The sequence below is a fragment of the Carcharhinus amblyrhynchos genome, chromosome 27 (assembly GCF_965287045.1).
Source record: "Carcharhinus amblyrhynchos chromosome 27, sCarAmb.v2.hapA, whole genome shotgun sequence".
Lineage (NCBI taxonomy): Eukaryota > Metazoa > Chordata > Chondrichthyes > Carcharhiniformes > Carcharhinidae > Carcharhinus > Carcharhinus amblyrhynchos.
The window spans coordinates 13,961,620-13,986,787 of NC_137350.1; the positions used below are offsets into that span (position 1 = coordinate 13,961,620).

Sequence of the window (25,168 nt, forward strand, 5' to 3'; positions counted from 1 at the left end):
ACATGCGGCGGTGTTTCCATGTGTCTGTTGCCCTTGTCTTTCTAGGCAGTACAGGTGGCAGGTTTGGAAGGTGCTGTCGAAGGAACCTTGTCAAGTTGCTGCAGTGAACCTTGTAGATGGTACACAGTGCTGCCACTATGCATTGGTGATGGAGGGAGTGGATGTTGAAGATAGGTGCCAATCAAGCAGACTGCTATCAGGCTCCCTTTGTTAGAGCTGCACTCATCCGAACAAGTGGAGAATATTCTATCGCATTCCTGGTTTATTCCTTGTGGGTGGTGGACAGATTTTGGGAAGTCGGATGGTGAGTTAAACGACGCAACACCTAGTTTCTGACCTGCTCTTGTAGTAACAGAGTTTATGTGACTGGTCATAGAGTCATAGAGGTTTACAGCATGGAACCAGGCCCTTCGGCCCAACTTTCCCTAGCCAACCACTAAGCTAGTCCCAACTGCTTGTATTTGGCCCATATCCCTCTATACTCATGTAACTGCCTAAAAGCTTTTTAAAAGACAAAATTGTACCTGCCTCCACTACTGCCTCTGGTAGCTCATTCCAGACACTCACCACACTCTGTGTGAAAGAATTGCCCCTCTGGGCCCTTTCATATCTCTACCCTCTCACCTTAAACCTATGCGCCCTAGTTTTAGATTCCCCTACATTTGGGAAAAGATCATGACTATCTACCTTATCTATGCCCTTCATTATTTTTTAGACCTTTATAAGATCACCCCCTAAGCCTCCCACTCTATCCAGCCTCTCCCTACAACTCAAACTATCAATTCCCAGTAGCATCCTAGTAAATCTTTTCTACACTCTTTCTAGTTTAATGATATCATTTCTATAATAGGTTGACCAGAACAGTACACAGTATTCCAAGTGTGGCCTTACAATGCCTTGTACAACTTCAACAAGATGTCACAACTCCTGTTCCAGTTATTGAGAAAGATGATAAAGGGAGATCATTAGATTCCTCTCTTGTTGGAGGTATTTTTTGTCTGGCACTTGTGTGGGACAAATATTCCTTGTCATTTATCAGCCTAAATGTTGCCAAAGTTTTTCTGCACGTAGGAACAGTCTGCTTCAGTATCTGAGGAGTTGCAACTAGAACTAAACATTGTGTTGTGATCAGCAAATATCCCCATTTTTGACTTCATGATGCAGGGAAAGGACATTGATGAAGCAACTGAAGAGGGTAACATGATGTAAGAATAATTTCACTTGGCCTTCTTTGTCCTTTACAGAAAGCATTTTCTTCCAATCAAGTGGAAATGTACTGGGCGACAAAGCAAATTATAACTGGAGAACTAATCTGTGAATGAGTTTAAAGTTTATTAGTGCCACAAGTCAGCTTACATTAACACTGCAATGAAGTTACTGCAAAAATCCCCCGGTTGCCTCACTCCGGAGCCTCTTCGGGTACACTGAAGGAGAAGTTAGCATGGCCAAAGCACTTAACCAGCACGTCTTTCAGACTGTGGGAGGAAACCCATGCAGACACAGGGAGAACATGCAGACAGTGACAGAAGCCAGGAATCTAATCCAGTTCCCTGGTGCTGTGAGGCAGCAGTGCTAATCACTGTGTCACCGATGTACCACATGGTATATAATCTCAACATAACTTGTCATCAGGCTTCGGCGGTTTTTAGGACATTGCAAGCCAACTTAATTACTTACATTTGATATAAAGTTCATCCTATTAGAATTACTGGCTGGTCCACTACCTCATTGCCAAAGCTCTACAAAAGAAGAAGCCTATTATCATTAATTTTCTTTACACGCTGTGGCTTGCTGCCTGACCCCAGCTTTGAACTATCAGGAGCTGGAGGAGATAAATAATGATTTAAATGGTTAAAATGGGAAGAAGCAGTGTTTGACATTGAATTTTCAATTTGTCCCTACTACCTTGAATTGTGGAGCGATAGAGCCTGCCTCACCTTCAGTATGACTCCTGACCTTTCCTGGCAGCTTCTCCTTGGTGGCTTACTGCAGTTTTTATTGTTCTACTGTACATATTGTGATAATAAATACATCTCCTATTTTAAAAGTCATGTATTCAGAACATATTTTCTGGATTTGAAGTTGGCCAAAATATGTCCCATAATGCAAGTGTTTTTGGAATTGGATGTTGGATTCTGTAGTTAATTCTGGCAAGTCCCATCTCCTTTCCCAGGACTAAATATAACAGAAGAATTATTAATTTAGGGAGACATCGGCTGAGGAAAAGATGCATTAGATGTTAGGAAGGAGCAGAATAAAACCAGGACTGGAACAGCTTGGGCATACAGAAGAATTCAACTAAGATGAATTTTTCTCTGGCGTGTAGAAGGCTGAGGGGTTATGTTATTGAGGTCTATAAAATAATGAGGGGCATAGATCAGCTAGTCAATATCTTTTCCCAGGGCATAGATCAATTAGATAGTCAATATCTTTTTCCAAAGGTAGGAGAGTCTAAAACTAGAGGGCACAGGTTTAAGGTGAGCGGGGAGAGATATAAAAGTGTACAGAGGGGCAATTTTTTCACGAAGGGTGGTGAGTGTCTGGAACGAGCTACCAGGGGCAGTAGTTGAGGCGGGTACAATTTTGTCTTTTAAAAAGCATTTAAACAGCTGCATGGGTAAGATGATAGAGGGATATGGGCCAAATGCAGGTAATTGGGACTAGCTTCGTGGTTAAAAAAAAAGGGCAGCATGGACAAAATTGGGCCGAAGGACCTGTTTCCATGTTGTAAACTTCTATGACTCGATGAAAATGTGTCTCCGCTGTGGAAAGTTTCAACTTGCATCATTCTAAACAGAACAATCAAAGGTTCTGGCACCTCACCTGGAGTGGAAAATACAACAGAATAACTATCAGCTTGAGATCAAGGCCAGAATTCTCCAATAACGCACGCAACCACCCCCCCCGCCACCGAGAATGGAGAATTTGGTTGTCAGCTAATTCTCTATTCATAGCTGTGGGACTGGAGAATCCCAGCCGCGGGCGAGCTTGGAGATTTCCAGCCTCACACAGGGAAACTGTGCAAAAATAAGTGACACTCGCAGTATTGAGGTTTTCAGGCAATGACCACTTCAGACAAGAAAATGTCTAAACCATCTCTCCTTGACCCTCAATGGCACTACCATTGTCAAACCTCCCCCATCATCATAATTTGGTGGAATTAAATTTAACCAGAGCAGTCACATAAATACAATACTAACAGAAGGGCAGAGGATGGGAATTCTGAGGCCAGTAAATCACCTCCTAACTCCTTAAAGTCTGTCCACTTTCTGCGAGGTACAAACCAGGAGTGTGAGTACTCTCCACTTGCCCAGATGGGTACATCTCCAACAACAATCAAGACCATGCCACCATCCAGAAACAAAGCAGCCCACTTAATTAATGCCCACTTGAGTGTTCACTCCCTCCACCATCGACACACAGTGACAGCAATGTGTACCATTAATAAGACCCACAGCAGCACTTCACAAAATCTCCTTCAACAAAACCTTCCCAATCTATGACCTCTACCACCCAGAAGAACATGGGCAGCAGTGCACAGGAAAACCAATAATCGACTAACTGTCCACTCTGAGTTGGAGCTATATCGCCATTCCTTCATTATTGCTAGATCAAAATCCTGGAACTCCCTCCTTCACAGGCCTCTGGATGTAAGAGTCCACACAGGTCCAAGGAGGTGAGTCGCTCCCATATTCTCCAGGCCAATTAGGGATGGGCAATAAATGCTGGCCTTGCACATCCCAGGAACAAATAAATAATGTGGGCTGAAACTTCAGTGCATGATCCACTGCAGATCATTGAATGATTGACTAAAGACACAACCTTGGCAGTCAATTAGCTCCAAGGTAAAGTTCAACGAAGAAAAGGTTTCTAAATATTCTCATTCTAGAACTAATGATCAATGGGAAGATATTACACTGGTATATTCTTTTGTAAGATTGTGCTTTCACTAACTGTGTCCCCTGATTCCAGACTCACCACTCAGGAGAAACTACCTATCTACATCTATCCTTTTGCACCCCGAAAGAACTTTTTAAGTTTCAATGAGATCAGCTTCTCATTCTTTGAAACACTATAGAATATCAACCCAATTTGGCAGTGTTTTAGCACTGCTGCCTCACAGGCCAGGGATCTGGGTTCGATTCCTGACTTGGGTCACAGTCTGTGCGAAGCCTGCATGTTCTCCCCGTGTCTGTGTGGGTTTCCGCCAGGTGCTCCAGTTTCCTCCCACAGTCCAAAAGACATGCTGGTTAGGTTATTGGCCATGCTAAATTCTCCCTCAATGTACCCGAACAGGCACCGGAGTGTGGCAATGAGTGAATTTTCACAGTAACTTCATTGCAGCGTTAATGTAAGTCCACTTGTGACCCGAATAAATAAATTTTAAAGCATTGTTCCATTCATAATCATTATTTTGCATTTGACATGTGAAAGAAGTTACTAAATCTAACCTGTTAATAGTAGAATGAAATATTTGAAGTCTATTTATGTACTCAGAAGAATATCATTGCTATTTTCAGTTACTTCAACAATGGTATGGAACAAATTGATTTTTTTAAATGTGATGGCCCATGTGTTTTTGGGAAAAACCTACATTATATGTTGGAGTGTTGATCCCTCTGAGAGCTAGGTTTCTCTGAAAGAAGGTTGCTTGTAAAAAGCAGCTTGCTTTCAGTAAATGATCAAGCTGCCTGGGAGATAAACATTAGGGGGGAAAGGGTTATCTGGAAATTCACCCAGGGTGGCACAGTGGTTAGCACTGCTGCCTCACAGTGCCAGGGACACTGGTTCGATTCCTGGCTTGGGTCACTGTCTTTGTGGAGTTTGCACGTTCTCCCCGTGTCTGTGTAGGTTTCCTCCAGGCGCTCTGGTTCCCTTCCAAGTCTGAAAGATATGCTGGTTAGGTGCATTGACCCGAACAGGTGCTGGAGTGTGGCGACTAGGGGAATTTCACAATCACTTCTTTGCCGTGTGAATGTAACCCTTACTTGTGACTAATAAATAAACTTTAAATTTTAATTATTCAGGTGTATTGATATCTGGGGTGTTTCCGTGTTCAAGCAGTTTAGTGTCAGCTGAGAATAAACTGGATGCAGGGAACTAGCAAGGCTCAGTTGGAATTGTGTGTGCAAGCGAAAGGGGTTTAAAACCTTGACAACTGAAGGGCTCTACGAAGACTGATTTGGACTTCAGGGATAGTCAGGCTGAGCAAGAGAGTGAGTTCTGGAAAGAAGGGCAGAATTTCATGCTTCTCCCAAGGTGGGTTCTGAGGTGGCCGGGATGAGGGAAACTGAAATGGATGGGATACCCTCTGGGTACTCACCCAGCCCAACCCAGACACAATTTTGCATTTGGGCGGGCAGTGTCTCGGGTAGGAGACCTGCCCATTCATCTATTACCTAATTCACCTGAGTGTTAATTGGCAGTCAGAGTGCTTGAGTCAGCGGGTGCACATCAGGCATCAACTCACAGGATGGCAAATGCTGGTCACCAGCCATCCTTAAAATGGCTCCCAGAGTATTCGAACCGGGTGATCTCTGACCCGAGGCGGTTGTGCTTAAGATGCTTCTGACTCCTCTGTCGAACTGGGATGGTTGGTGGAGATTTTGAAGGGACGACCTTACCAGAAGTATGTAGAAGTCCAAGAAATCGTAACCTTAAATGAATCTTTGAAACAATACTCAGGCAAGTGATTAATCTTCCAATTTCTGATAATCATACAATCATAGAATCCCCACAGTGCAGAAGGAGGCCATTCAGCCCATCAAGTTGGCACTGATTGTCTCTGTAAGAAGTCTCACAACACCAGGTTAAAGTCCAACCAGTTTATTTGATAGTAAACCCACAAGCTTTCGGAAGCGCTGTTCCGAGACTTCTTACTGTGTTTACCGCAGTCCAAAGCCGGCATCTTCACATCCTAACTCTCTAGGATAGAGTACCTTTCCAGGCCCTTTCCCCCACCCTATCCCCATAACCCCACACATTTACCATGGATAATCCATGTAACCCAGACATCTTGGGACACTAAGGCGCAATTTAGCATGGCCAATCTACCTAACCCGCACATCTTTGGACTGTGGGAGGAAACTGGAGCACCCGGAGGAAACCCACGCACAGGCACGGGGGAGAATGTGCAGACTCCACATAAACAGTGGCCCAAGGCAGGAATCGAAGCTGGGTCCCTAGCTAGCACTGTGAGGCAGTATTGCTAACTACTGTGCCACTGTGCCACCCAAAGTCTGTCTTGAGTTTTGGGGGCATAAATCAACTGGATGTAGAAGGAAATTTGAGATTATAACTGTGTTTGTTGCATTTTTAACATAACTGAATGTTTAAGATAAAGGGCGGGATTCTGCAGCCTCGCTCATCCTGGAATCCTAAAATCCTGCGTGAGGTCAATGGATCTTTCCATTTTCCACCCCACACCCGTTCCGTTTCCCATGGTGAGCGGGGCAATAGAATTCCAGCCAAAGTGTAATTATTAATACAAATTTTCTTTGACTTTTGTGTCATAAAATTCTTTTGTTTTAAACCATGATCCCTGTGGCTTCATTCTTTTAGTAAATACCCGGGTTTTTCGGATTTCCAAAAAAAACCCATTCGCGGTCTCTACCGAGTTAACCTAAAGCAGAACACTGTCTATACGTGTTGTGCATCACACTATATTTGGAACTAGCGCACAGATTGTGCTCAGAACTGCAGGGCAGAGTGAAGTCTGTTGGTCTTGATGTGCGAAGGCTCACAGACTCATTGTCATCTGCTTTTGAGCAGAAACTGACTGGAAATGAATTGGCGTTCTTTAACATGGGTTTTACTTTTCATTGCTGCACCATTGTGCATTAACATCTGGAGCATGACACCACAGGCAACATTGTTGAGCTAAGGTCATGGAAGCATTGAAATTAAATGCCATCTACTGAATGCCCAGTTACTAATGGATGGGGAATTTCGAGAGGCTTCAGTCACTCATTCCTAATAAGTTTGTCATTGTGAAAGAGAATGGAAATGTCATTGGAAGGGTGGTCACGCAGCCATTGTAAGGTCTTGTTTGGCTTGCAACAATTCGCCCATGAAAGGTATGATGAGTCTTTATGTCATAGAGTGGAATTTTCTGAATTAGAACCGGTCTCGAGTTATTTGAAGGCTCCATCATTCACAGATGTGGCATAGAGAGAAATAAACCTTCAAAGTCAAATAAATTCAGCAATTACTCAGTTTAGTAATGCAAATGGAGACAGCAGCTGATTTGATTATCAATTGTCAGTTTCTCCTTATATTGGTATCCCTGCAAAGTGACCTGATGTGTGCAAGATGAAAAACTTTGACATGCCTCTTCTTTTTTCAGCAATTTTACAATTTAACTCTTTTAGAAGTAAGTTTACATGAGAAGCTTGCATTAAAGTAAGTTTCCGTGGGTGCGGAATTCGTATGTTCTTCCCATTGTCTGTGAGGGTTTTCTCTGGATGCTCCAGTTTCCTCCTACATTCCGAAGATGAGCAGGTTAGGTTGATTGGCCATGCTAAACTGCCCCTTAAGGTCAGTGGGATTAGCAGGGCAAGTATGTGGGGTTATGGGGATAGGGCATGGGTGGGATTGTTGCTGGTGCAGGCTTGATGGGCTGAATGGCCTCCTTCTGCACTGTAAGGATTCTATGATTCTATGAGATGATTTGAATGGAGTTTCAATAAACTATAATATGCAAAGCGTCATCTCAAAAAGAAAGTGCCTTTCACAATCACGAGATATCGCAGTCAATGAAGAAGTTTTTAATTGTAGTGAAAGAATCATAGGACCCGATTTTACCAAAAATTCGCACCCGAATCAGAGCAGATCGCAATTTTACCGACACCCGATTTGGGCGCGGATCCGGTCCGCACCCGAGTTAGGTGGCCCAATGATTTAAATGCATTAGCATACATTTAAATCGATTTAATGAACCGTGCACCTAACTCTATCACCAAATCCCACTTCACCGTCTGCGGGTCCATTCCAGATCCGCACTGTAAGCGACCTGCTAAATAAAAATCCGAAGCCGATTTTTATTCTGCAGGGGAAACTCCAAAGCCCATCCTCCTCGAACATCCTTCGCAGACCCCCCGCTAACCACCCCAGCAGACCCGCCCCCGCCCCCCTCGCGAGCAGACCCCCCCCCCCCGGGAGGCAGGCCACCCCCCCGGCAGAGCATATCCCCAACCTACCTCGATCGCTGGTCTTCCTCCACCATCCTTCCGACCTGCAGCCCTTTGAGAGCCTGCAGCACCTCCCTGGCCTTCCGCTGGTGTCTGCTGGAGGTGGGGCGGGGGTCGGTGGGGTCAGTTAGATCTCTAGTTGGGGGGGGGGGCGGGGGTGGTGGAGGACGGTCAGTGTAACGTCTTATCCAAAAAGACAGCACTCCTGACAGTGCAGCACTGTGCCACCTGTGGGTTTTGTCCTGAAGTGGGGTTTAAACCTTGGTCTTTGAAGCTCTGACCCAGATTTTGCGCCTGCGTTCATCACGGGCGCAAATGGTGACCTGGGTATAAAATCCTGTGAGAGAGACCAAGACCGAGAATCTCGCCAGTGAGATCTCAGAGCGCAATTGCCCCCAATCCTCCGTCATTGCTGTAAAGAGTTCCCTTCCCAGGAAGTGCAGGACTCTGATTGGAATGCATTTCTATAATATGGGTAAGTTGGGGGAGATGGGGGCAGCGGGGAGGGCCTGGGTAAAATGCTCTTTGGGGGAATCGGTGCAGACTTAATGGGCTGAATGGCCTTCTACTACACTGTAGGGATTCTATGATCATTTTGCTTCCCCCGCTGTATCGTGCCCCAACATTAGGATCTCTGCCCTCACCTAAATGGGTCACGTCGGCGGGGTTTAAAAACAAGTTTTTAAAATGTGAACCGGGTGAAGAGAAGCTGCGGGAGGGGTGGGGTGGGGGGGGGGGTGGTGGGGAAACAGGTAATCACAGCCCCCAGAGGAAGAGAGACATGCTGAGGCAGTACCCTGCCATTGCCCCCTGGCACTGCACCTCTTAGACGCTACATTGGCATTATCCCCATATACCAGGAGGAGTCCCAATGTACGTAGAGTTAGGGGTGGGGGGGGGTGGGGTGTGGGGGGTGGGGGTCAGTTCCATGGTGGGGTCCCAGTGTATGTGTTGTGAGGCTTCCTCTGCGCATCGAATAGAATCATAGAATACCTGCAATGCAGAAGGAGGCCATTCAGCCCATCGAGCCTGCACTGACAAGAATTCCACCCAGATGCCCATAACCCCACATATTTACCCTCCTAATTCTCTGACACTAAGGAGCAATTTAACATGGCCAATCAACATAACCTGCTCATTTTTGGAATGTGGGAGGAAACCGGAGCACCTGGAGAAAACCCATGCAGACATGGGGAGAATGTGCAAACTCTATTCACACAGTCACCCAAACCGGGAATTGAACCTAGGTCGCTGGCGCTGTGAGGCAGCAGTGCTAACTACTGTGCCACCTCACCACCCCGCATGTTGTGGAGGGGGGAGGCGGTGTTCTTCGTATTTTTCTACTGGGGATCAGGGCACTCTTTTTACATCTCTGGAAAGTCAGTATTGCCGCCTCTTTCAGGTCTTATACCTCCGGTGTGACGGTGTGGGACACGCTTCCAGGACTTCTTTCTTTTAAGTGCAGGAATAAAGTGTAACAAGGCAAAATTTGCGGACGATACTAAAATAGGTAGCAAAGCAGGTAATGAAGAGGAAATTTTGCGGACGGATATAGGTAGACTAGCAGAATGGGCCAAAATCTGGAGTTTAATATGAATGAGCGTGAGGTCCTCCAGTTTGGCTGAATCTAGAACAAGAGGTCACAGCTACCGATTGAGAGGTTTAAAACTGAGATGAGGGGGAACTACTTCTCGCAGAGGGTGGTGAATTTGTGGATCTCGCCGCCCCATAGCGCAGTGGAGTCTGAATCACTGAATGATTTCAAGAAGAAGACAGATATATTTTTGATAAGAAAACAGGTTAAAGGGATATGGGGAACAGGGGGAGAGGTGGATTTGAGACCAGGGAGAGATCAGCCATGATAAACGCAAAATACTGTGGAGGCTGGAATCTGAATCAAAAACAGAAAAATGCTGAAAAATCTCAGCAGGTCTGACAGCATCTGAGGAGAGAGAATAGAGCCAATGTTTCGAGTCTAGATAACCCTTCATCAGAGATCAGCCATGATCTGACTGAATGACAGAACAGACTTGAAGGGCCCACTTCTGCTCCTAATTCCTATGTTCTTATGAAAATATGATAAGAAAAATGAACTGCGCACTATTTTTCCTCGCCAGAGCTTAAGAAGAAAGAAAATGGAAAATACCACCCAGAGTGCAACCAAACTGAACCACATCTGATTCTCCAACCAAAACGATGTGGTGAAGTCACATGAGGCTTACAAGTTCACGATTATTATTGTTGAAAATCAAACAAAAAACAGAAACTGTCGTCCGGCGTCAGAGAAAGGGAAATTATAATTATGAACTGCTTAAGGGCGCCCCAAAAACACATCACATTTAATTGAACTGCTGTTGTTACCAAGCTAACCGTGGCATTCTCCTTACAGCCAAGCTGTACAGCAAGTGAATGAACAAACAGGAAATCTGGTGTTAGCTGGGAGAGGGGATAACAGTTAACCACACCAAGACATGCATTCATCCACAGACAGATAAAAAAAAGTCATTTGAAGCTTCATCTGTAGCAAAAGCAGGTCCAACAATACATGAGTGAAGCAAGGCATTCAATTGCTAGCCCAAATTATGCACTCAAGTTCTGGGGGGATTGAACCTTCTGACTCAGAAGTGAGAGTATTATCTACTGAGTCATGCTCACACACAGGCAAGCCATTTTTAAATGTAACCTTTCAAGTAGATCATCAACAAAATGGGAATAGCAAACATATTCATGGAGAGAATACAAGAAATCAAGACAGGATTTATTTCAAAGTCTTGCCTAAGGCCTTTGTTGTAAATTGGAATGTGAATCATTGTGGCTTCATCAGGAACAGTTTATTACTAATGGAATATATATGCAAGATAAGGGGCTGACAGAACTAAAGTACAAGTCTACTGTCTTTGTCTGTGTTTCCAACTGAGGTTCCTCCCCATCCCAAGGTCTGTGCCCTTACACCCGATTGGCTCAGCTTTCCGTACAGCCTCTCCATAGACCATAAGATCGAAGTAGAATTAGGCTATTTGGCCCATTGATTCTATTCTGCCATTCGATCGAGGCTGATATGGTTCTCAACCTCATTCTTCTGCCTTTTCCCCTTATCTTTGATCCTCTTACCAATCAAGAACCCTATCTCTCTCTTGAATACACTCAGTGACTTGGCCTCCACAATCTTCTGTGGCAACGAATTCCACAGATTCACCACTGTCTGGCTGAAGAAATTCTTTCTCCTCTCGGTTTTAAAGCATCTGTCCCATAATCTGAGGCTATGTCCTTGGATCCTAGTCTCTCTTACTCATGGAAACATCTTCCCTCACATTCACTCCATCGAGGCCTTTCAGTATTCTGTAAGTTTCAATTTGATCCCCCGTCTCACCCTTATAAACTCCATTAAGTAATGTCTGGCCCAATCACATGGCCCTTAAAGGATCAGCCCCTTTAAAGGTGCCACATTACCACAGCACCTGTCCCTTGGCCACCCCCCGAAAGCAATGACTGTTTGCTGGGGTAATTCACCAGACACAGATTAGTGCCCCAACAGGAACTCTAACACTACATATACCTCAACAGCGATATCCATCTGTTATAGACTATCGTGTTGAGTCCGAACCTCACCTACGTTGTATGTTGCACATTTGCAGATCCAATGGACTGTGTGGATAGGATGCCTGACTGAGTCTTCTCTTTCTCTGGTCCAGGAGTGCAGAGCATTTCCCTCTCCCCAAAACAAAGATTGAATTCCAAGCTCTCATCATCAGGAGTGACACAGTGGTTAGCCCTACTGCCTCACAGAGCCAGGGACCCGGGTTCAATTCCAGTCTCGGGTGGCTGTCTGTGTAGAATTTGCACATTCTCCTGGAGCCTGCGTGGGTATCCTCTGAGTGCTCTGGTTCCCCCCCACAAAGATGTACAAGTTAAGTTGAGTAGCCATGCTAAATTTCCCTCAGTGTCAGAGGGACGAGCAGGATAAATACATCGGGTTAAGGGGATAGGGTCAGGGTGGGATTATCGCTGTTGGTGCAGGCTCAATAGGCCAAATATTGTCCTTGGGATTCTATGATCGGTGCAGCTTGGGTAATTACTGGATAAACTTGTTGAGCAAGTGGCTGAACCCTATTTTAACAAAAGCTTACATTTATATAGCGTCTTCTGTATCGATTTTTAAAATTGCAATGTGCTTCACAGCTGACCAACACAAAATGGATGCTCAGTCAGAGGTCACTGATTCGGATTGTGACGGGAAGGTTGTCCGAAGAGATGAATTTTCAGAAGAATCTTATAAGTCGAAGAAACAGGCAGAGAATCAGAAAGGATTAAGGAGGGGATTACACGGACGAGCATGAAACCTGGGCAGTCAAAGGTACTGGCCCTGCTGGGATGGCAAAGGGCAAGGAACCAGAGGAGGAGGGCCAGAGGTGGAGTGCTGAAGGTTAGAGCTGTGGATGGGGGATGGTATAGCATTGTTGAGTTTAGGCAGTGTGAGCCAGGGAGGGTGAAGTGGGTTTCAGGATGCTAACTTTGAATTGGAGATACCGGAAGAAGAGGAGAAAATATGAATTAGTGAGTGAGAGCGAGGCGACGGGTGAGGGAGATAAATACATTTTGTTTTATTCATTCGTGGAACATATCGCTGGCTGGCCAACATTTATTACCCATCCCGAGTTCCCGAGGGCAGTTGAGAGTCAACCACATTGCTGTGGCTCTGGAGTCACATGAAGGCCAGACCAGGTAATGGATGGCAGATTTCCTTCACTAAAGGACATTAATGAACCAGATGGGTTTTTCCGACAATCAACAATGGTTTCATGGTCATCAGTAGATTCTTAATTCTTGACATTTCCTTATTGAATTGAAATTCCACTATCTGCCGTGGTGGGATTCAAACCCGGGTTTCCCAGAACATTAGCTGAGTTTTTGGATTGATAGTCTAGCGATAATACCACTCGGCCATCGCCTTCCCACCTGAACACTCCATGAAAGATGACCACAACTCAATAAATAAAATTATGAAAAAGTAAAATGCATTTGCACTGATGTAGCACCTTGAATGTAACCCAACATCCTTCACAGGAGCAATAGCAAACAAAATTTGACAAAGAGCCACATGGAGAGAGGTCAGGGCAGCTGACCAGAGGTAAGAAGCAAGCTGTAAGGAGCATGTGAAAGGAAGAAAGATATTGGGTGGGATTTGACTCCCCCCCACCCCACTCTCCCATGGCATATTTCATACTAGTGGAGGTGGCCCACCATTGGCTGGCTACAGGATCTTCTAGTCCCAACAATGCCAACAGGGTTACCTGTCATAAGAATTCTCCCCCTACCTCGGAGACCTCCCTGGGGGCAAGGGCTGCAAAAATTCCAGCCATAGACAGACAGAGAACTTTATGAAGGAGAAGGTTCCAGAGGAACGGGGGTCAAATGGAGGCATTTGAAAGCAAGGGTGAAAATTTTAAAAGCCATTTATTGCTTAACTGGGAGCTAGTGTAGGCTAGTGAGCACAGGGCAGGTGGGTGGACAGAACTTGGTGCGGGTTCAGAGACAGGTAGCGGCAGAATTTGGGCTTCCAGTGAATGGAATGTGTGAAGCCATCCAGCAATGTATTGGAATAGTCAAATCTCCAACTAAAGCTGAGGCTACGGGCAGCAGGTGAGCTGAGCTGGGACAACATTAGGCAGTGTTACAGTGATGAGAGTAAGTGGTCTTAGCGATGGTATGGATATGGAGTTAGAAGATCACCTGAGGGTAAAATACAACATCGAGGCTGTGAACAGATTGGGTTCAACTTCGAATAGTAGGCACAGAGCTTTTAACACAGTAATGTAGTTTGTTATTACAGAAAGATCTAACAACGGAAACCATCTAACTACCCTGCCCGTGCCAGCTCTTTGGTAAATTTGAATACTGTACATTAATAAGCGATCATAAAAATCACAAAACGTCTGCATCAACAATGTTTTTCGAGGGCATTGGTGGCACAGTGGTAAGTGCTGCTGCCTCACGGCACCAGAGACCTGGGTTCAATTCCCACCTAAGGTCACTGTACGTGCAGAGCTCCCACGTTTTTCCTGTGTCTGTGTGGTTTTCCTCCGGGTACTCTGGTTTCCTCCAACAGTCCAAAAGTCATGCAGGTTAGGTGCATTGGCTATGCTAAGTTCCCCTTAGTGTACCTGAGCAGGCACCAGACTGCGGTGACAAGGGGATTTTCACAGTAACTTCATTGCCATAAGCCTTACAGTGTTAATGTAAGACTACTTGTGACACTAATAAATACATTTTAAAACTTTAACACCAAAGAAATGTCCAACTCCATGAGTCACTTGGTGAGTTTATCCAGTGGAACCTGAACAGACCAGAAGATCAGGCTTAGCCAGTCCAAGGCAAGCAGCAATAATGGTTACACAATAGGTTACAGTATCCCGAGATTCCTGCTTAGGTTTGCTGCCCATTTCAGACTCAGGTGGCTGGACAGCTGGTTAGTGATGCAGAATTACACCAAAAGCATGGGTTCAATTCTCGTACTGGCTGATGTTATTCATAAAGGCCCCTCAGCCTTGCCCCTCGCCTGAGGTGTGGTGACCCTCAGGTTAATTCACCATCAGTCAGCTCTCCCCCGCAAAGGAGAGAGAGCAGCCTATGGTCATTTGGGGTGAGGGCGGCTTTACATTTACATCTGTACATATACCTTCGTGGGCCTTTAGTGAAGAGAGAGTGAGATGCAGTTCTGATATCCTTCCCCTCGCAGTCAAACAGCCTGAACACATGAGCCATACGCTATTTGTACAAGACATTGGAGTATGAAGAAAGCCACATGAAGAGAGGTCAGGGCAGCTGACCAGAGGTAAGAGGCAAGCTGAAAGGAGTGTTTGAAAGGAAGAAAGACATAAGATGGGATTTGTTCCACCCTAACAACCTAATGTTGTCCCAGCTCAGCTCACCTGCTGCTCGTAGCCTCAGCTTTAGTTGGAGATTTGACTATTCCAATACATTGCTGGATGGTCTCACACATTCCATTCACTGCTGCTACCTCTCTTCAAACCTGAATGGTGGTACAATGGTTAGCACTGCCGCTTCATAGCTCCAGGGACCTGGGTTCGATTCCCCGGCTTGGGTCACTGTCTGTGTGGAGTTTGCACATTCTCCTCGTGTCTGCGTGGGTTTCCTTTGGGTGCTCCGGTTTCCTCCCACAGTCCAAAGATGTGCGGGTTAGGTTGATTGGCCATGCTAAAATTGGCCCTTTGTGTCCTAAGATGCATAGGTTAGAGGGATTAGTGGGTAAATATGTAGGGATATGGGGGTAGGGCCTGGGTGGGGCTGTAGTTGGTGCAGACTCGATGGGCTGAATGTCCTCTTTCTGCACTGTCGGGTTTCTATGATTGCCACACATTGAACTCTACCCTCGCAAAAAAGGCTAAACTTTCAGAACAGAATGGGAGAAAGTTGACTCAAAAAATTACAAAAGCAACCACCAATTCAATGCAAGTAGCTGGGAGCCTAGTTTAATTTGTTGAGGAAAATCCTACTCTTGAAATCACCTGGCCTATTAAACAAGAAGGTAGTCCTTAACGGCGGAAGTGTATTATGGGGGCAATCTTACCAGGATTTAGCAAAGTGTCATTTCTGATGAGAAAACCGGTGTGAAGTTTTCCAGCTCCACTGCTCTGTTTTCTCTCCAGCTCTTGACACGTTAACATCTTAAAACTGGTTAGCAAGGATCAACAACAAAAACAGGAAATGCTGGAAAATCTCAGCGGGTCTCCTGTGGAGAGAGAGTAGAGCCGATGTTGTGAGTCTGGCTGACCCGTTGTCAGGGCTGAGAGTCGTGGCAGTCCTTCTTCAGGAAAGGTATCACTGAAAGAGAAGTGACAGTGAGTTAAACACCACGACAAAGGGAAAATATTGTGGATACTGGAATCTGAAGCAAAAGCCCAAAATGCGGGAAAATTTCAGTAAGTCTGAAATTAGACCTGCTGAGATTTTCCAGCATTTTTGGTTTTTGTTTCAGATTCCGACATCCGCAGGGTTGTGCCATCACTCTGGTAGGGTGGGAACTCTTAGTGGTGGGACACTGGCTCTACTGAGATTGACGCGTCCTTGGTTTAAGGGTGTCCTCATCACAAGTAAGAATAAATCCTCCCCCATCAAGGAGGTACCTGGGGCCTCCCCGCATGCCCCACCACAGAGGTATCTGAACCTCCCCGCAGCCCCGTCTGTGGAGGTTTCTGGGACCTTACTGAAGCCCCTACCAAGGAGGTATCTGGGACCTTTCACTCTCCCAACATACCCGCCCCCTTCCCCACCTCCCACGGCCCACCTTCCCCAATCATCAGTGACATCCCCATTGCTCTCAGTGTCCACTCACTCCCCCCCATCATAAACAGATGAATCCCTGCACATGAGGCTCCCCCTAGGGGCCCAATCCTGGCACTGCCCTGCAGTAAGAAGTCTCACAACGCCAGGTTAAAGTCCAACAGGTTTATTTGGTTTGCTACCAAATAAGCCTGTTGGACTTTAACCTGGTGTTGTGAGACTTCTTACTGTACACTAAGGGGAACTTAGCGTGGCCAATGCACCTAACCTGCCAGTCCAATGCCAGCATCTCCATATCATGACTGCCCTGTGGCACAGGTTGGCACTCAGTGCCAAGCTGGTAGTGCCAATCTGTGCCAGGGGGCAGTGTCAGGGCACTGCCTGTCCATGTGCCTCTCCCTGCCAGTGGCTGTACTAACCTTTATACCCGCAGAGGGATCCCCTCAACAGGTTTACGTTTGGGCAAACCGTCCGAGACCTTGCCGACGTCACCTCATTTTGGTGAAAATTCACCGAGTGGGGATAATTTGGCCAAGTGGGTGCATAATTTTAAGGAAATGTACTCAAATCAGGCACACCCCCCACAATGATTATGTCACTGGCAAAAGGCGGGAAAAATCAGAGATCACAATCTCGTCGGGGAGATTTGCGATTTTACCAGATTTTTAGCACTCCCTCCCCTGGTGATCTCGCGCACTGACTGTGCGGGTTCAAAACCCCACCCCGTATCACAGCAGACATGAATGATGGTCATTTCTGTGGCCTGACAAAAGGGCGCCTCCGTTATGACAGAATGGAAGCAGGCAGAAAAATAATCATGGCATTTAAGTGGTTGCATGCAACCATCTGCTTTCAATGGCTGTTTGTTTATTTTCTGTGGTGGAAAATTATTGGGATAAGGCGTGAGTCCAATTCTGCACTGTCTCGGAATTGGGAACCATACATCACTGATTAAACTGGCTCTCACAATCATTGAACAGTGTCAGGTGATCACTATTATTTAAAAAGGCTGAAAATATTGTGATTAACATAAACTATAAAAGGAATCAAATTTCATTATACATAAATACTAAAGCAATTATCTTGCATGTCCGTTTTTTGAAAATAATTTATATTTTACAGAGTGTATTTATCAGAATGAATATAGTTTACAGAATGTATCAAAAAGTATCCAGTTTCTGTATACGATAGAAAACTGTCTTTCATTTTTAAGGAAGACCAAAGCCACAAAATTCTCCTGCTCTGGCCACGAGAAGGAAAAAGCCCTTTTGAAAGTCGAGGGCTGAGATTTTCTGTCCTCCCCACCAGGGGCACTGTGGGGACAGTGTTTGCTGCCACGCGTTTCTCAGTGATGGGAGGCAGCTAGCAGTGGGATCTTCTGTTCCTGCCACTGCCCATACCATTTCCCATTGAATCCACTTCACACCGCCGGCAAACCCATGGTGGGGGTGTGCCGTTGGCAGGACCATAAGATTCAGCCGGTGTGAACACTTGGAAGATCTCTCCCATTGTGCATCATTTTTCAGTCTACTTCAGAGGTCACTTCCTTTGTACAAGACAAGTGATTTATCCTATCGATGGCCTAGTGGTATTATCACTGCACTACTAATCCAGAAACTCAGCTAATGTTCTGGGGATCTGGGTTTGAATCCTGCCATAGCAGCTGGTGGAATTTGTTTTTAATAAGGGAAAAAAATCTGGAATTAAGAATCTGCTGATGACCACAGAACGATTGTCGATTGTTAGAAAAAGCCATCCGGTTCACTAATGTCCATTAGGGAAGGAAATCTGCCGTCCTTACCTGGTCTGGCCTACTTGTGACTCCAGAACCACAGCAATGTGGTTGACTCTCAACTGTCCTCAGGCAACTAGGGATGGGCAACAAATGCTGGCCAGCCAGCGATGCCCAAGACCCACGAATGAATAAAAAATAAATCAAATCCTCCCTTTCCGAAATCATGTCAATTTGTGGTATTGTTTTTATCGAATAAGTGATACTCAGGCTTTGCCTGATAGTTAATTCCAGCAATTGACACAGCCTGTCCCTGGTGATTAGTTTGTTCTGAAGTCATTGGTTAAATCAAAATCATTGATTTGACTGATGTTTTGTATCTTTGAGAAAGGCACATTGCTCATGGCTCTCTCCTTTTACCTGTTCAACATGTTTCTACATTTTCCAGCGAGCCTCTTCCCTGTTTCCTGGCAGATGTTTAAACATTCAAAAACTGGAGAGAAAGAATATCAATGTCTTTCAGAAATCTGGAAAAAACAAATGTTTCAAGAGGCTGCCCACTGACATGACGTATTCTCAAAGATTTTTCAAGTTTAATTATTCGTCACAAGTAAGGCTTACATTAACACTGCAATGAAGTTACTGTGAAATTCCCCTAGTCGCCACAGTCCAGGTCAATACACCTAACCAGCACATCTTTCAGAGGGAGGAAACCCATGTAGACATGGGGAGAATGTGCAAACTCCACACAGACAGTGACCCAAGCCAGGAATTGAACCTGAATTATGAAGCAGCAGTGCTAACCACTGTGCCACCATGCCAATTGTATTGTATTCAATACAATCAATATCATTAGTCTTCTACATGTTGAGTCTGAAATATAAATGTGAAGAGAAGATACCAATTATGGACAGTAGAGGGCATACATGGTCAATTTGAAAGTAAAAAGTCTGACAACACCAGGTTTTAGTCCAACCTATTTATTTGATAATATACTCACAAGCTTTCGAGGGGACTGCCTCTTCGTCAGGTGAATGGAGAGTTCTGGCCTCAGACAGAGCATATAAAGCACAGACAGTTTAGAGATTACTGATTAGAATGCGAATCCTTACACCTAACCTGCTGTTCAAGACCTGAAGTGACTGATAATGTGAGTGGAAGGAGCACTGATCACAGTTTAAAGAGATGTGTATTGTCTCCAGACAGTACAGTAAGTGAGGTTTTGCAAACCCAGGCAAGTCACGGGGGTTACAGATAGTGCGACATGAACCCAAGATCCCTGTTGAGACCGTCCTCATGTGTGCGGAACTTGGCTATCAGTCTCTGTTCAGCGACTCTGCGCTGTCGTGTGTCGTGAAGGCCGCCTTGGAGAATGCTTACCCGAAGGTCAGAGGCTGAATGCCCGTGACCAAAGAACAAAGACCAGCAAGGGGCATGCATGCGGCAGGTTGTAGTGGGCTGCTCTTGGACGTTGCTTCGGGAGTTGCCTATTGCTTCATGTCGTTAGTGTGCTTAAACTGGACCATCTCGAGGGCAACATGACAGCTCAGAGACTATCTCTGTTGCTGTGCGGACACATGGATTTGGGCCTGTGTCTGTGGGAGTTTGCACGTTCTCCCCGAGGTTGCGTGGGTTTCCTCCGGGTACTCCGGTTTCCTCCCACATTCCAAAGATGTGCTTTTAGGCTGATTGATTGGGTAACAAATTGTCCCTATATTGGACCTCCCTGATCCTCGCACATTAGGCGTAGACTAAAATCATGAATAGGTCACTGAGACAATGGGACGGCGGCACGGGCTCGTTGGGCCGAAGGGCCTGTTTCCCGTGCTGTGTTGTTCTTTGTTCTTTGTTGTTCTTTGTAATTAATACATTAATTGAGCTAGTCAATATTTCTACATTTAACACAGACTTTCAGAGCTACCTGTGGCTGAGTTCCATAGGCAGAAGTGGGGGGCAATGTTTTGTTGCCAGAATTCATTTGCACTGGCACAGAATGAGGTGCGCCGATAGAATCCCTACAGTGCAGAAGGAGGCCATTCGGCCCATTGAGTCTGCGCCAACTCCCCGATTGAGCATCCCACCCAAGCACTTTCCCTGCAATCCCAGATATTTACGTCATTAATCCTGCCAATTTACATCTCTTGAGACACTAAGGGGCAATTGAGCATAGCCAATCCCCTTAACCTGCACGTCTTTGTGCTGTGGAAGGAAACAGGAGCATCTGGAGGAAACGCACACAGACACAGGGAGAATGTGCGAACTCCACACAGGCAGTGACCCAAGGCCAGAATTGAACCCAGTTCCCTGGCGCTATGAGGCTGCAGTGTTAACCACTATGCCACCATGCCTCCTGACACAGACTAACAAACATACACCCACATGTACATACACACAAACAGATATGTGCAAAACTAAACAGATATGTAATGGAGGGGATATACCTTCTCCCTCTGTAAATAAAGATTAACTAGATCTCTCTCTTCGAAAGAGCCAGCACAGCTGGATAGACAGAATAGCCTCTAATTGCCTGACATAAATATACAGGATCTGGAGATGCTGGTGTTGGACTGGGGTCAACACAATCAGAAGTCTCACAACACCAAGTTAAAGTCCAACAGGTTTATTTGGTAGCACAAGCCATTAGCTTTCGGAGCGTTACTCCTTCATCAGGTAAGTGGGAGTTCTGTTCACAAACAGACATATAAAGATACAAACTCAATTTACAAAATAATAATGCTTCAGCTGGGATCTTGGGTTCATGTCACACCATCTGTAACCCCACAACTTGCCTGCGCTTGCAAAATCTCACTAGCTGTCGTGGCTGGAGACAATGCACATCTCTTTAACCTGTGCTTAGCCCTCTCTCCACTCACATTATCTGTATCTTTAAGACTTGATTACCTGTAAAGACTCGCGTTCTAACCATTATTTTGTAAATTGAGTTTGTGTCTTTATATGCCTTGTTTGTGGACAGAACTCCCACTCACCTGATGAAGGAGCAGCGCTCCGAAAGCTAGTGGCTTGTGCTACCAAATAATCCTGTTGGACTTTAACCTGGTGTTGTCAGACTTCTTACTATAAATATACAGGTCCAGCTTAAGTTGCTAGTATTTATTTCCTTTTTTAAAACGTTTCTTTTGCCAATTCATGTGTCTGTGGTGTTGGTGGGAAGGGTTTTCACTCCTTACCCACCCTGTAACAGTCAGGATTTAGGCTCCAGACCAACATTACATTGGAATGAGATTCTCCCACAGGAGGTGCTGACACTCCAGTTCACAGGTTTCAGTCTGTGGTATCAGTTTTTTTTAAATCCAATTCAATCAAATCAAGTCCAATTCAAAGACTTAACGAGTTGAGACATTCCCGATCCAAGCTGATAAAACAGGGCTCTCATCTCCTGTCTTGGGCTTAATCAACATGATCCAAGCTGATTGGAGTAGGCATAGCTCCTCCTCTAAGACTTGATCTCATTTGCATCTTAGCCAAAAGGCCGAGTTGCCGCTTTTAAAAATTGCTTCAAATGAAGCTGAAACGTAACCTAATGACGTACAGCATGTCAATACTACACTTGATCTTAGCCAAAAGGCCGAGAAGCGATGGAAGCTCAAAATCATTGTGTGCCCGGCATTAGGTGTGTGCTGTGGTAAATCCGATACCATAGGCTGTGGCATTAGACTTACCACAGCACACACCTACCGTCAGCACACAATGGTTTCCAGCTTCCCACTGAGACTGAACACGACCGTTTGCTGGGCTTTCTTTAATCTTTGAACCAGACTGAGAGCTGTGGACTCTTAGGGCCCGATCTTGCCAATGCGTCACGTCCATTTTTGGATGCAAAAATGTGGTAAAATCAGGCATGAGGCCATTAATGCGACCTGCACCCACGTCCATGCAGATGGCCACATGACCGGGGCTTGGGAATGGCCGCAATCTGATTTGCGCCCGAAACGGCCCCAACGATGATTTAAATACATTTGCATGCAGTTCAATTGAATTAATGAACTGCCCGCCCAACTTTATCAGCATTTCCCTCTTGACCATCGCGTTGGCCGATCCAGAATCGTGCCGAAATGGACCTGCGGAATAAAAGTTTGTTTCGGGCGCTCCAGCTGCTGAAGAGGTAAGTTCAGAGCTTCCAACAGCTCTCTGACTCAGATCGGTGGGAGGCGATCCAGATCGTTCTCTGGTGGGGGATGTGGGGGGGGGGGGGGCGATCATTTTCCAGTGGGGGGGAAGGGGGGGGTAGGACGAGGCAGGTCAGATGTATGTCTGGTGGGTGGGTGGGGGAGGGAGTTTAGGTTGCTCTTTGGTTTGGGGGGGTGGGGGGGTTGGAGGCAGAGGGAGGCCAGATCGTTGTCTGGTTGGTGGAGGGGGGGGAGATCCAATCATTCTCTTGGTGGGGAGGCGACGGGGGGGGAAACCTGATCATTCACAGGGGGTGGGGTGGGGGAGTTAATTCAACCCCATCACATTTCTAATTCTGATCATTCCTGTTACAAATGCTACTTAGATTATATTTCACTTGCCATGAATGTTGTTTTTCTCCCCGACACCAGCAAGTTCAGAAGAAGTAGAAATTATCTTATTCCCATTTCGCAAATCATCTTCTAAACTTGGAAATGCAGCTCTTAGCATTTACTCCATGTTGACTGTTGCTAAACACAATTGCAAAGGTTGTTGAATCAAGCAATGATTATTTGTACACACACCTATATGTTTCATTACGCAACTTCAATAAAGACCTGGATATGTACCTGGGTGGATTTTGCAAGTACAGGCAGCAGAGAGAAGGGATTCCACAGCTATAATAGTGCACACGCACTTAATGAGTGAAACTGTCAAAGTACCTGGGTGTGAGTATGTGAAATATACTGGTGGGGAGTCAGATGGATCTCTGGTGGGGGTGGGGGGTAGGCCAGATGGATCTCTGGTGAGGTGAAGGGTAGGCCAGGTAGATCTCTGGTGTGGTAGGGAGGAGAGAGGCCAGACGAATCTCGGGTGGCGGGGCAACAGGGATAGGGGAGTCCGCTGCCACTCTGCGGCCATCAGTGGGGGGGGGGAAGGGGGCAGAGGGTCACAATCGGTCTGGGGTAACAGGGGGAGGGGTGGGTGGATAAGGGGGAAAGTTATGTTGTAGTGCGGGGGGGTAATGTCTGTGGAGACCATCGCTCCCGAGTCACTTTGTCCACTGTTTGTGGTCCGGGAGCGATGTGACTGTGGCGCGATTTTCAATTTGTTTTTCTAACTGCACATGCGCAGTTCAGAGCTCCAATCATTTCGGGTGCGATAAGCCCCGCCCACAGCGCGATTCAGACCCGCGATTTTTTTTCAGGCTGAGTGCATATCGGGGTGCCTGAAAGCAAATTTCCAAGTCAGATCTGAATTGCACCCAGATTCAGCACTTGGAATGAAAGTGGTAAAATCGGGCCTTTAGTTGAAACAATCCTTGATCTGTATAGTTGCAAAATGAAACTTTTGCAATTTGGAGCCTCATCTGCTTTGCCTTGTTGGTTGCCTGTCTTCTTGACCAATTCCCAGGCAAACTGATCCTTGGCAATGAACATGGTTTTTCCCTTCCTCACATCTGGTCCAAGTATCCAAGAGGAATGACAATTCCAATGACCATGATGTTCTGGTAAACCGAGTGCTGAACAGAGATTAATCCTCCCAGCTCCACTCATCTCGGAAGTGACAAACTGCAAAGAATGTTGGCAAGTTTCCCTGTGGGAAATTGCTTCTTGGTTCCTAAACAATTCTCACATTAGAGAGTGATTTTGTTAAGTTTAAGGTTATAGCTAGCCATTCCCAGAAGACTAATCTGGAAAACTGATTCTGAGCTAATGAAAACCATTTTTTTGAACACAGAGCGATAGCCAATAAATAAAACCATTTGCGGGGAACTAGTCAACAATATTTACCATGTATCTAACGTGCAGCAGTTTATGGTCCAAAGTTTTTCAAGCCCTCTGTTGATGGGATCTTCCAGTCCCGCTGACATCACTTCCCCACGGTGCGTTCTCTGATGACGGGGCATACAAAATCCCACAGGCATCGGCGGGGCTGGAAGATCCTGGCGTGGCCAATGGTGGGTCACCTCCACCACTGGAAAATGCACTACTGGGGAGGGGGGTGTTGGGGCACAGGGAGGGGTGTGACAAGGAAATCTCGCCCATGTTCTTACACAATGATATAAGGAAGAGTTGATTGAGTATGTTGAAATTGTCACTTACATATGAGGATTCTGGTTGTTCTACAACCTTCCGAGGTCTTAATGCCGTCACAAATGTGTAATTATGATATTGCAGGTTTTAAGGCCAATAATTTAAAGGTATATTTCCGTCTTCAAAACTTTACATTGAGTTTAAAAACCATTCTGGAAATGGAAATATGGACAGACAACATGTATTAGTTCTGTATTAGTTTCTGTATTGGTTTAAGCTTTTTCAGAATCATATATTTATGACAGGCTATGAAGAGACAGTGAACTGCAACAGATTCCTCGAGAGGTGTTCATTGTATCCACTGTGAAGGTATGAAAACCTTTAGCTTCCAAGGGAACAGGAGACATGAAGGGACTTCAAGAGGAGGCGATAGCCTAGTGGTATTATCGCTAGACTATTAAACCAGAAAACTCAACTAATGTTCTGGGGACCCAAGTTCAAATCCTGCCACAGCAGGTGGTGGAATTTGAATTCAATAAAAAAAAAATCTGGACTTAAAAATCTACTGATGATCATGAAAGCATTGGTGGAAAAAAAACCCCATCTGGTTCATTAATGTCCTGTAGGGAAGGAAATCTGCTGTTCTTACCTGGTCTGATCTACATGTGACTCCAGAGCCAAAGCAATGGGGTTGGCTCTCAACTGCCCTCAGGCAATTAGGGATGGACAATAAATGCTGGCCAGCCCATGTCGCATGGATGAATAAAGAAAAGGGTGATGAT

At 45.6% G+C, this 25,168-nt stretch overlaps 1 pseudogene; it reads right to left on the bottom strand.

Moving 5' to 3' along the window:
* Positions 1-21,677: 21,677 nt before the first annotated feature.
* Positions 21,678-21,820, bottom strand: LOC145359365 (U2 spliceosomal RNA; annotated as a pseudogene).
* Between the last annotated feature and the right edge of the window lie 3,348 nt (positions 21,821-25,168).